Below are 13,451 nucleotides of genomic sequence, written 5' to 3' on the forward strand. Positions count from 1 at the left end.
TCTTCAAAAATAGACTTCATAGCCTCGTAGGAGATGTCCTTTTCTATTCTCTGCAACCTCTATCTCACAGAAGAGATGTTGCGAGTTTTTCTCTGCTTTATCGTTATTTTCATGCCAAGTGCTCGACTGAGCTCATCTATGGTTCCCCTTCGCCAACCTTTCACAAGAAACACTCGTCTAGTTGAAAACACTATCAATAATTCCCCCCACTCTTTATCTGTACCTAGACCTAAACGTAGATTCCATAAAAAAAAGCTTCTTTCTTAGAACTGCACGCCTGTGGAACTGTCTTCCGTTCTCCGGTTTTCCAGCTGACTACAATCTGATTGTCTTCAAGTCCAACGTAAACAAGTTCTTGATGAGCCGTTCCACTTAAATTAACAAGTTTACCGAATTTTTATTACTAACAATTACTATATAGTTCAATTGACTGCTGTACACTCTTAACTCTTATCCTCGAGTGGTCTCTGGGCTTTGATAAGTGGTGATACCTATGTAAAAAAAAGATTCCCGAGTCCGCTAAGAACGTCGGAGACAACGTTATGAAAACATCATTCAAGATGAGAACAGATCCCGAAGAATCTAAATAATACGTAATTTTTATTCTATCAAATGAAAAATTTAGTTTATTTAAGAATGCAACTGCAGATCAGTCTTGTTACGATAATTTATCGATATATCAACTAATTAATTATTGAAGTCATGCCTTGGCAAACCTATGGCGAATCTGCAATCTATTAATTAACATTTTGACAACTATAAGATATTAAATCCTTCAATAGACTTTCTTTTATTAATTTTATCCTTTTTCTTCCTTTCTGGATATGCAAGTTTGACAGCGCATGACTCGCTAACAACGTTATTATATTTCAGCAATTAAAACACACACGTGTGTTGAGTGTTGAATTCTGCAATTAAAAAAACAGTAATTAAAATACTACGCCGTCTTTTTTAACGAACTCTTTTTTTTTAACGTTTGAATAAAGTACTAATCTTCTATTTGGATACCGGATCTGATTATTTAAATTATTTAAATTAGTCGCATTATTTTTCTCGTTTCCACCCATGTTACAAGAATCTTTCTGTCAAACTCAACAATCTGTACGGAATTTCGAATGCAATTTTAAATGTACATGTTTTGGCGTAATGGATAAAGTACTAAGTGAAATTTAGTATTGTGTGACATTCTTCTGGAAGTAAAATGTGCAATCCTTAATGTGGATGATACGAAGAATACAAATGTGATTTACTTAAGAAGTAATATCTGAATTCAAGAACAACATACCATTCTTTCGCCAACCATGATTGGGCAGAACAGGATGACATACTATTCTTGGATTTATAAATAATTTGAACAAAACGGAATCAATAGACTGTGATTGGGAATCATCGAATAAACAACATTCGCTCGTATATTTCTTAATTGATTGATAATATGTATTATTTTGATTATTTGGGCTACTGCTCTCATCTTGGACCGTAGTACTGTAATATAGCGATATGAGTGCGTGGAAAAATATTAACAGCAGCGAAGGATGGCTCGCTTGCGAAAATATAAGCACCAGCATTATCCGAGAAACGCACATATGCAAATTAGGAAATGTGCGCGAGAAGAAAAAGGAAAATAGGAAAAAAATGCTTAACGTGGTCGAAAGAAGCAAAGAGTGACGTCAAAAGAAAATGGAAGTGTAAAGCGAAGGCGAGAAATGACTGACTGCGGCCGGAGTGAGGTCGGAGAAGAAAAGTGTATACCGGGCGAGATGGACGATGGTGAGAAACCTTTAAGTCTTGTGAGAAACAATTATAACTGTAATAAAAAATCTGTTGTTGAAACGGTAACGTTACAAAAGTAGGTAAAATTCATTTTTAAGTAAAACTTTTCTGAAAGTTGAAAGTTTAAACTCCAGTGCCGGCGATACAAAGAATATAATCACGAATTCCGGCCAAAAGGCCAAGAAAAGCTTAAAAAGCTAAGAACAGCATCTATTAACAACAGACCTTTGATCTTAACCAAAAAGGCAAAGCACAAAAGTGTTACGGACAGACAGACCGACCAATCGACCGACCGAGTGACTTATAGAGTCGCTTGCACGCGACTAAAAACTAGAAACAAACTATCTTTAAAAGAGCTTTAATTTAATTTGAACTAATGACTTTTGGTTTATGATAATCTTAATCAGCTTTTCTAGAATTTTGCACAAACAAGTGAGATAAGCGAAAACACTTTTCAGTTTTTGTTGATTTCATATTAACGTAATATTTTTCGAAATATTTACAATATATTCTTGACAAATAGATTACGATGTGAAATAAATGAAACTTTTTTTTTAACTACGTAATAATTTTCTAAATGAGATCTATTTAACAATATGTTTATGTTACGAGTTTCACATAAAAAATGTTTTGCGTGCGATTTATTTCAAGAATCACGCAAAGGTAAACTGGCAGTGAAAAGATACTCGCAAATATATGCGCCCTCTGAAAACAAATATGTTGTTTTATGCGTTTATTCATGTATGCAAATGGATTTCTTATTTGTAGTGACTTTCTCATAAGAATTTTGTAACACTTAGGGAGTCACCGCTTATCAAGGTACCGTGTCCACACTAGAACCAGTGTTAATGAGTGTTAGGTGAGCACTAAGGTAACTCGGGGAGGATCAGAAATGGCTGAACAGGTAAGGTACAATTATAGAAGAGTACGCCACAACAAAAAGTGACTGTCATTATATATATATATATATATATATATATATATATATATCACACATACACAGCCACACGCAAAATAACTTTTACATAATAGTATATATATGCATATATATATATATATATGCATATATATATAATATAAAGCTGAATATGTGTGTGTGTGTCTGGTCACGAGTAGGCTCCTATATGGTTGACCATTTTAAAAAACTGATCACATATAATGATAGAAGATGTATAGAGACACAGGAATGGGTATGTTTGATCTGGCAGAACGGTGGTTCATTAAAATTGTGGGGTCTACGTTCGCGCCTGGTCCACAAAGTATGGAAATAAAAAAATTAAAAATAAAATAAAAACGTTTACAGGTGTTTTTCATATAGATGTACATAATAACACTTTGATAAGTATGTTTTAACTTAAATAGGGATGGTATAATAAAATTGTGGGGTCTGCGTTCGCGCCTAGCCTCCATAGAGTGGAAATGGGCGCACAAACTTTAATAAAGACTTTTCATAACTACCTGTGTAAGTATACTTTGATAATTATGTTTCAGTTTGAAGAAATATGGTATAATAAAATTATGGTATAATAAAATGATGGGGTGAAATATATCACAAAGTTTAACAAGGTTTTTTAATATAGATCCACAGAATATTGTGATAAGTGTTTCAGTGTGAATAGGTATGGTATAATAAATTATGGGGTTTATCTATTTTATTTTTACTTTCATCATATTTTGTTTTGGTTTTGATACCCCCAAATTCGACCCCAAGTTACAACCCTTCCTTTTCATAAGTTATCATACTTTCATAAATCAGAGATCATTTTCTGTAGGCTGTTTTTGAACCCAGTCAACGACAGGTACTTTTGCTAGTATATATATATATATATATATATATATATATATATATATATATATATATAATTGGATATTTAATACAGAAGAGTATGAAGGGGAGCATACACATTAAATACAAAATAAGGATAAAAAATGACATGTAACTTTATTAGATCAATAATGAAAAGGCTTAAAGAGGTATTTTTCTCCATTTTATCTTTTTCCTGTTTGCTTTAATGATAGTATTCCTTATCTTTTATTTAGTATATTTATTTGCTCCTCTTAATAGTGTTGAGCTTTCTCTACCTTGATAAGTTTGCGTTATTAAAGATGTATTCTATACTAGCGTGGATCTTTGGCCAGGTCCACATAAAGTTCCGTTTGGACACACCTGCATTACTAAGAACATTGAGAACCTTTCCATTATTCTCTCAACTCCATCGAGAGTAACGCCGATACCTTCACAACAATTTCAAAACTAAAAGATAAGGTAATCCTATTCTGAACATGTTTCAGTTTATTTCCGAATTTTGCTCTATTTTAAAGGAATTTAACGTCATGTTTAATACCGGGAAACGCCGTGTCTGTGTCTGTGTTTCTGTGTCTGTGTGCCTGTGTGTGCGTGTGTTTATATACGTGGTTCGTAAAAAATATCAATTGTTTTATATAGTTTAGATCGATTAGTTTAATATTCAAGGTTTAAATCTTTAAATACCTATTTAAAAAATTGTTAGGAATTTTTCCCAGAAACATTTGTAAGGTTTTATTTGTCCTGGCATATCTCTTTATATATATTGTGCCTGCGTGCGTGTACGTCTGTGTCTGTGTGTGTGAGTGTATAGACATGGATACAAGTATATATGAAGTAAAAATTATACAGTTTAGTCGCTCATATGGCTTTTTTGTTGTTTTCGCTCTTGTTAAATGCCGCGAAATAACGGATGAAACGTTGATATTGAGTTATCTATATTTCCATTTCAAATTCATATTAATTTTATGCTTTCATTGTCATACATATACACAAAATCATATATATATATATATATATATATATATATATATATATATATACATATATATATACACTCACAAACACACACACACACACACACATATATATATATATATATATAGAGAGAGAGAGATATGTGTGTGTGTGTGTGTGTGTGTGTGTGTGTGTGTGTGTGTGTGTGTGTGTGTGTGTGTGTGTGTGTGAATGTATGTATACAAAATATTCCACTGCGGAGCAACATAGGACATAGGTGAAACAATTATAAAGTCACAAACATGTAACAAAAATGATGAAATGTTCATTTTTGTTACATGTTTGTTACTTTATAATCTCACAAAAATCTATGAAATAACACAAATATCTCGAGTTTTACAACGTACTTTTCCTTCTAAGAAACCCTTCTAAGAAACCCTTCAAAATATACATATACATACATTTTTTTATTTGCGTGTGTGCCTGAGTATGTGCGCTTGAGCGCTTGTGCGTCCGGGAACATGTGCGTGCGTGTGTGTTTGTTTGTCCACGTGCGTATGTGCTTTAAAATGTGTGTGTATCACGCAAAAATAATAGTATAAATACAGCAAGTTCACCGAATAGAAATATAAACATGAATACAATAACAATCCATTATCATCTCCGAAATCGTTTCTATATTAGTGCACGTTTCTAAGTGAACACATGTTGTTGTTATTATTATTATTATTATTATTATTATTATTATTATTATTATTATTGTTGTTATTACTATTATTATTATTGTTGTTATTATTATTATTATTATTGTTGTTGTTGTTGTTGTTATACTTATTATTATTTTTATTATTATTATTATTGTTGTTGTTATTATTATTATTATTGTTGTTGTTGTTGTTATTGTTATACTTATTATTATTATTATTTTTGTTGTTGTTATTATTATTATTATTATTGTTGTTATTATTATTATTGTTATTACTATTATTATTGTTGTTGTTATTATTATTATTATTGTTGTTGTTATCATTATTATTGTTGTTATTATTATTATTGTTGTTGTTGTTGTTATTATTATTATTTTTATTTTTATTATTATTATTATTATTATTATTTTTGTTGTTGTTGTTGGCGGCGGCGGCGGCGGCGGCGGCTCACATGGAGCTTTCACACAAGTCATCAAAGATTTGATTGAAAAACTTGTGGTGTTTCCTGGAAGCTGAGTGACAACAAGTCTCCCCAGACGTCCAGCACTCTCCACCTCCTTCGATAACATTTGCAAATCAGTTTGAATTATCGCAACAGCTTCTCACCACCGATTTCTCGCTGGCAGCCGCCATTGGTCTATCCTGAAATTTGAGTGGCACTAAGCCTCCCCAAGGTCCCAGTTCTCTTCGCGCTTGTCTAGCGGAGGTCTGGTTAGCGCACTCTCCTCGGTCTTTCCATCCTCCTGGACCCTTCTCGGTTATTTGGTATTACGTTTATTTTTGGGGGGGGGGCGTGATGGGACAATGGAAGGGGATGCATGATGGGGGTGTAGATCTGCAGCTTCAGTGTTCTTCATTCCTTTTTTTTACATGGAGGTCACCACTTATCAAGGCCCAAGGGCCACTCGGGGATAAGGGTTATTGTGTCTACAGTAATCAATGGGATAGTGTAGTAATAGTAGGAGAATTGATAAAGTGTCATTACTTAAGGGGGCGGTTCATCAGGAATTTGTTTGTGTTGGACTTGAAGACATCCAGTTTGAAGTCGAGAGGGAAACAGGCAAGTGGAACAGAGTCCCACAGGCGTACAGTTCTAAGAAAGAAGCTTTGTTCATGGAATCTATGTTTTGATTTAGGCACAGATAAGGAGTGGGGAAAATTATTGACGGTGGTTTCAGCTAGTCGGGTGTTTTTTGAAAAAGATTATCGAGGGGGGGACCAGAGAATGGTGCTCAGACGAGCACTTGCCATGGAAATGACGATAGAAAAAAAGTTGGCTCGCTACGTTTGTGGGAAAGAGGTTGCAGGGAAGAGAAAAGGGCATCCTCCACCAAGCCATTTTGTACTCTGTCAAGACAGCATAGGCTGTTTTTAGCTGCTCCTGCCCAGATGTGGCAGCAGTACTCCACCGTCGGACGTACTTGGCTTTTATATAGATAGAGAATTGCATCAGTAGTGAGATATCTTCTGGAGCGGTAGAAGGATCCCACCATTTTCCCAGCGACCTTGGCCACAGACTTGATGTATGTGTTCCATTTAAGATCAGGAGTAAAGGTCAAACACAGAAGCTTATCAAAACATGGGTCCTCCCCTAGACGAGAGCCATCCATTTCAATTGATGCCAGATGGGGATCAGAGCGTTTATGATGTAGAGATAGAAGCTTGGTCTTAGATGCATTAAAGGTAACTAGCCACGTCTTCCCCCACTATCCCACGCGCTCAAGATCAGAGGAGAGAGAATCCGAGAGAACATCATCATTTACGACCTTTGATGTGTTGCCATAGATAGTCGTGTCATCAGCATAGATGTCAACGAAAGATTTTGGTATGTGTTTTGGGAGATCATTGATGTAGATCATGAAGAGAGTTGGACCCAGTATTGACCCCTGAGGGACTCCAGCATTAATACTATGGGCCTCTGATTTCTGTCCATCAACCACTACTTTTATGAGCCTCTAACGCTTCTTCCTGTTTCGCCTCTGCAGCAGTTTATCTGGCTCATACATGTGGTTCATGTGCATTATTTTTCGCATTCAAGGGTTTTCCTTAATATTTCAGTCGTTTTCATTATCGTTAGACGTTGTACTTTTGCAGCCATTCCTCTGATTCCAATTTCTCCCATTCTTTTTTCAAAGTTTTTCGGAATTGTTCCTAGTACTCCTACTATTATATGTAATATTTATATTTTCTTCATCATCCAAATCCCTTTCAGCTCTCTGGCTAACTGTGTATTTGTTCCGTTTCTCCTTTTCTTTCATACTCACCCTGTGGTCAGCTGTGACAGCAAAATCTATGATTTAACAGGATTTTTCTTTCTTGTTAATTATTACGACATCTAGTCTTCTTGTTTGGATAGAGGTTTGTCCGTCTGTATGTCCATGTCTCATAAGATTTTGTGGTTCTCGTTTTCAAGTACTGTTGTGGGCTTATGCATGTACCATTTGTCTGTACGTTCAAAATGCAGTAATTATCCGGCTACAGAAAAACCAGAGCCAACATCAAGTGGACTTAACTTAAAATTCTCCCATTAAATATTATGACGAAGAATAAGAGGGATATATATATATATATATATATATATATATATATATATATATATATATATATACAGATTGAAAAAGGAGTGTATATCTCCGAAATATATCTCTCTCTTTAAAAATAAACATTCGTTTATTTTATAAAGGTTAAAAAAAATTCGCGTCGTTATTTGGCTTTAAAGTGTTAAATGTAACACGTCTCTTATTTTATTTTCAAATTTCACTCAACGCTTTTAATGGATAAACCTACCCAGACATATATATATATATATATATATATATATATATATATATATATATATATATATATATATATATATAATGTAACTTCAGAAAGTTTTACGTAAATATTTCCAGTATTTACTTCGACAGTGTTCGATACGTAAGCAGAACTAGATAGTAAGTTTAGAAAACATATATGACAATTAAGTTACACAGAATTTTCCACGTTTAGTCCTTGTGAGGATTCGTCATGTTATTGAATGTTGCTTCGTGTTTTTATATATCCCCGTTTTACTGGGTTTGCTATTCAGATAATCAGATTCATATTATCTTCTATATGAAGGGTAAATGTAAGAAAAAATTCTCATTCTCTGAGGGTCAACTGGTCCTGGTTTTGTCAGAGCTCGGCAAGTTTTCAGTGTTATTACATAGTAATACGAATAAAGGTTCACACTAATTTTACAAGGATATTATAATATAAAGAGGACGTGTGTGAGTGTATGTCCATCAAGAGAGGAATGGGCTGGGCAGCTGAAAAAGACGGGTTTGGAGAGATGTGAAAAATGGGAGAGGGAAAGAAAGAAGAAAGATAGAGGGAGATAGAGAGATAGAAGTTTTAATAGAAATATGCCAAATTTATAAAAACGAAACTAAGTTACAATATTTGGAAATCTCTGAAATTCACATCGACATTGACGTCACGCATATCTCAAGCCAATTGCAAAAAAAAAAAAAAAAAGATATCGTCATCTAACTGTTATCCTCTGGTTAAACGATACGTTTTTGAGCATGTTCTATCTGTGCAGATTAAGTAATAAATTTATAGCGTACGTGATGAAGCATGCAATGTTGAAAGTATATTTACTCCCGATTGAAATGTGATTGATAAAGAAACACATACAGTCTACAAAATAAAAAAGAAATTCTTCACATTGCAAAAAAATGCTTATAACTTTGTTCGGCTAATAATAGTTGGACAGTCGTTTAACGACTCCAAGTGACATTTTTCTGATTTGAGAAAAGGTTAATATGCTCGGCTGTTTTGAATTTGTCTACAAATATGGAATGACGTTGAGGATATCTTAATTAATATTATATAAACAGAACTTTGTTTGTGTGTCTGTGAGTTCGTTCCTATAAACTCCAAACCTGCTGGGCTGATTTATATTGAAATTTCACAAGAAGGTAGTTTTTGTACCTAGCAGTTTTCTTAGATAGGTTTTGTACCGGAATATCTTCGACAAATATCGATAATCGATAATCGAAATAATCCGATGAAAAAAAGAACAGGCGATTTTGGCCAAAGTTCTATTACAACATAAACCGAAAGGCCCGACATATAAAATCAACAGTAGGTGCTTTGATATGACAGGGGCGCGTTCGAAATGAATGTTTCTGTTTAGAGCACAATTGAATCATGATACTTAAATTGAAGCCATTTTTTTTGTCATGAAATCTACAGTAGGTTCTTTGACAATAAAAATATGGGAGTGTGGGATATTTGTTGATCATCATTCAATCCCGGGCAACGTCGGACTCCCTGCTAGTTATTCATATAATTCTGGGGATGAAACAACAGTCAACTATTATGTACTAGGAATAGGATCCGTTTAAGTCATTCTACTGTTTTCGTCTTGAGTGTTATTTTTACAACGCTTCGGTCGCTGAAACCTCCGACCTTCTTCAAGTGTAAACTTTCATATATATATATATATATATATATATATATATATATATATATATATATACTACAATAATGATTAAATACGTACAAAAGCTAGTGTTTCGTGCTTTCGGAAATCATTAGTGCAGGGTGTAAGGATTAACACCGGTCGATAGATTCTCTGGCTTCATTAGCAAGGACCTAATCCATTCAGCCACCATTAACCGCAAGAAATACTGTTGAAATTAAAACATTTACTTTTTAAATGGTTTTTAACGTCTGTCAAAGTGATATAATCATTATATGACGATCTGCGCATAAGAAATAAATTGACTGACTTTTTTATTTCAACTGAAAGTGTTTAACGATAAGAAACGAGTTTCTTAAAGTGGCTGACATAATTATTACTATAATAATTATACATATATATATATATATATATATATATATATATATATATATATTATAATTTGCTATAATAATTATTAAATACTTACTAGTATTTCATCCTTTCCGGAATCATCAGTGAATCATCAGTGCAGGGTGTCACGATTAACATCGGTCGATAGATTCGAACCCGGCAACAGAAGCCATCTCTGACTTCATTAGCAAGGACCTAATCCAATATTTATGTATAAATATATTTACACACACGCACATATATATATGTGTGTATATATATATATATACATACATACACACACACATATATATATATTATATATTTATATATATATATATATATATATATATATTTGCACACAGACAGATATATATTTATTATATATATATTTACACACACGCAGATATAATATATACACACATATATATATGCACACACGTACACACACACACATATATATACATATATATATATATATATATATATATATATAATATGTAGTAATAAATCGTTATAAATAATGAAGAATAGTACAATCTATAGAAAAATAGGTTAAGACTTTCAAATTCAAACTATAATTTTGCATAAGCATCCACGGCGTAGTGGATCACGTACTAGGTAAAGTTAAGTTATAAAGTTACACCTTTATGGAAGTTGAAGGTTCAATCTTTAGTGCGAGCAACACTCAATATACAGTCGAGAATTAAGACTTCTACCCAGTAACGATGAGTGTTTTCGAAATTCTGTGTAGATTCCCGTACCATCCTATTCCTATTGCAACTACTTGCGATCTCATATTAGTCATTTACCATTGATCTTTTAGTTTTTCTTGGAATTTGCGTGACAATAAGTCCTCACAAAATTTCAATACTCCTTCCAATCAAAAATTAAATAATACTCCTCGTTTTTTTTCCGTCCTCTCAGAACGTGCGCTATAATTTCCTATTATGCGTTTCTGAATTTTGAGATGATGTTTGACTATTCATATTATTTGGAATAGTCTTCTATCTTGGGTGTGATCTTCGCAACGTTTCAAGCGATGTAGCCTTCTTCAGGTGTAGCTTGTCAAACTCGAGAATCTTTTCAAGGAGTCGGACATTTTTATATGGAACTCTGGAATCTGCACGGAATTTCGAAAGGGGGCCTTTATTTAATCCATGAGGGAATTTTTGTTCTGTCAGCCATGGCGCAGTGGATATAGTACTTGGTAAAATTAATTTGTAAATGCTTCATTCCTGGATATTAAAGCTTCAATCTTTAGTGCGGCGAGCTATGAATACAAGTGCAAATCACTTCGGACTTCTACCCAATCATGGCTGACGGAATAAGTGTATGCTACCTCAGTAGCTTTAATCATAGGTTTGTGCAGTTCATTAGTTCAACAGAAAAAAATCCGTTTTCGATAGAAATAATCTCGATTCGATAAGATACACCTGAAGAAGGTCGGAAGTTACATCGACCGAAACATTGTGAAAATAACACTGAAGATTAGAACAGTAGTGTGAACAATCCAAATAATATAAATTTTTGTGAAAACTATCGATGTTTGAGTTTTGTGGTTTTTTGTTTTTGTTTTTGTTTATAATTTTAATTAATGTCATATGGTGCACATTTGATATTATTAGCTTGGTTTTATCGAAATATATAGCATGAATGTGTAGAATGTTTAGTTTTAATTTCGATTTTGAGCGCAAACGAACCATAATACTTGCCTATAATTTATTATTATTATTATTATTATTATTATTATTATTATTATTATTATTATTATTATTATTATTTACTTTAAGTCAATCCCTACTTTGATTTCAAATCAATGGTTTAAACGAGGAGTTCTTTACGTTTCTTTGCTGATGGAACCTCATGAACGCTATTTTCTAATCTAAACTACTGAATCACAAACACACACACACACACACACACACACACACATACACATACACACACACATGCACACGCACACACACGCACACACACGCATACACACACATGTATGTAATGATATATATACCGCGTAAGATTAGGCATTTAGAAACAAAATATGCTTAAGGCTCTTAAAATCCATACTAGAATTGTCCGTGGTATAATGGATAAATTACTTGGTACAATTTAGTTGTAAACTTACAATTTTTTTTTTTTTTTTTTTTTTGGTGGGGTTGAGGGTAAACGCTCAGTGGTCAGTGCAAGGGATATGGCTACGGAACGAGAACATGTTACTACCAAGGAATAGATAAAGAGTTCTGCTCGGAACTCCATGCAGATTCAAGAGTTCGACAGAAAACTCCCCCATTCGACAAAGAAGCTCGGAGGTTACATCGACCGGAAAGCTGTGAAGAATGAGAATAGTAGTCCGAAGAATGCAAATAATTCAATTCAATTACGTAAACATAAAATCCAATCTTAATTTTTTAAATAATCACACTACAAAACAAAACAAATGAAACGTGAAGTCAATAAAACATTTTTTCGTTGATCCCTTCAAATCTTCTGTGGATCTTAGACGTTCATTTTGATCTCGGTTCGGAATTTTTGATTTAAAGGTTTCAAAATTACTATCGAATTAAAATGAGTTACGAAAACAAAAATGTTCGCCATTTTTAAATCTAATGACTTAAATGGTTGACTTGTCTGTGAACTTTAAGAATTCGAAAGTATTTTTTAAGCCTTGAAACTGACGAATATCAAATATTTTTTAGCTTGAATTAATGATTAAAGGCTAATATTATTTGCGTTGATAAAATAAAGAAAAAAAATTCAAAACATAACGGATACGACCGAAAAGTTATTGTTGCTCCATCGAAATGATAATATCGAATGCACTAATATAATATATTTATTACTCTCATTCACACTTTTCTATCCTCCATATAAAGACCAATGTGTATTTATCTGAAGATTATATATATATATATATATATATATATATATATATATATATATATATATATATATATATATATATATATATATATATATATATAAGTGGATAATTATAGTTTATAAACATAATATTTTAAAAATAATATTTTAAAAATAAAAAAATATATTTTAAAAATTATATTTAAAAATAATATATATATATATATATATATATATATATATATATATACTAGCAAAAGTACCTGTCGTTAACTGGGTTCAAAAACAGCCTACAGAAAATGGACTCTGATTTATGAAAGTATGATAGGTTATGAAAAGGAAGGTTTGTAAAGATATAGCTTCGACTTTGGGGGAATCAAAACCAAAGCAAAATATGATGAAAGTAAAAATAAAATAGATAAGCCCCATAATTTATTATACCATACCTGTTCACACTGAAACACTTACCACAATATTCTGTGGATCTATATTAAAAAAACCTTGTTAAACTTTGTGACATATTTCC

At 32.7% G+C, this 13,451-nt stretch overlaps 1 protein-coding gene across 1 annotated transcript in view; it reads right to left on the reverse strand.

The window, feature by feature from the left end:
* LOC145277475 (protein APCDD1-like) overlaps positions 1 to 13,451 on the reverse strand; it is a 337,756-nt gene that overhangs the window by 312,131 nt on the left and 12,174 nt on the right. The window lies entirely within an intron of this gene.

This window comes from Euprymna scolopes, chromosome 6 (assembly GCF_053919585.1).
Source record: "Euprymna scolopes isolate OS-2025 chromosome 6, ASM5391958v1, whole genome shotgun sequence".
NCBI classification, from domain to species: Eukaryota; Metazoa; Mollusca; class Cephalopoda; order Sepiida; family Sepiolidae; genus Euprymna; species Euprymna scolopes.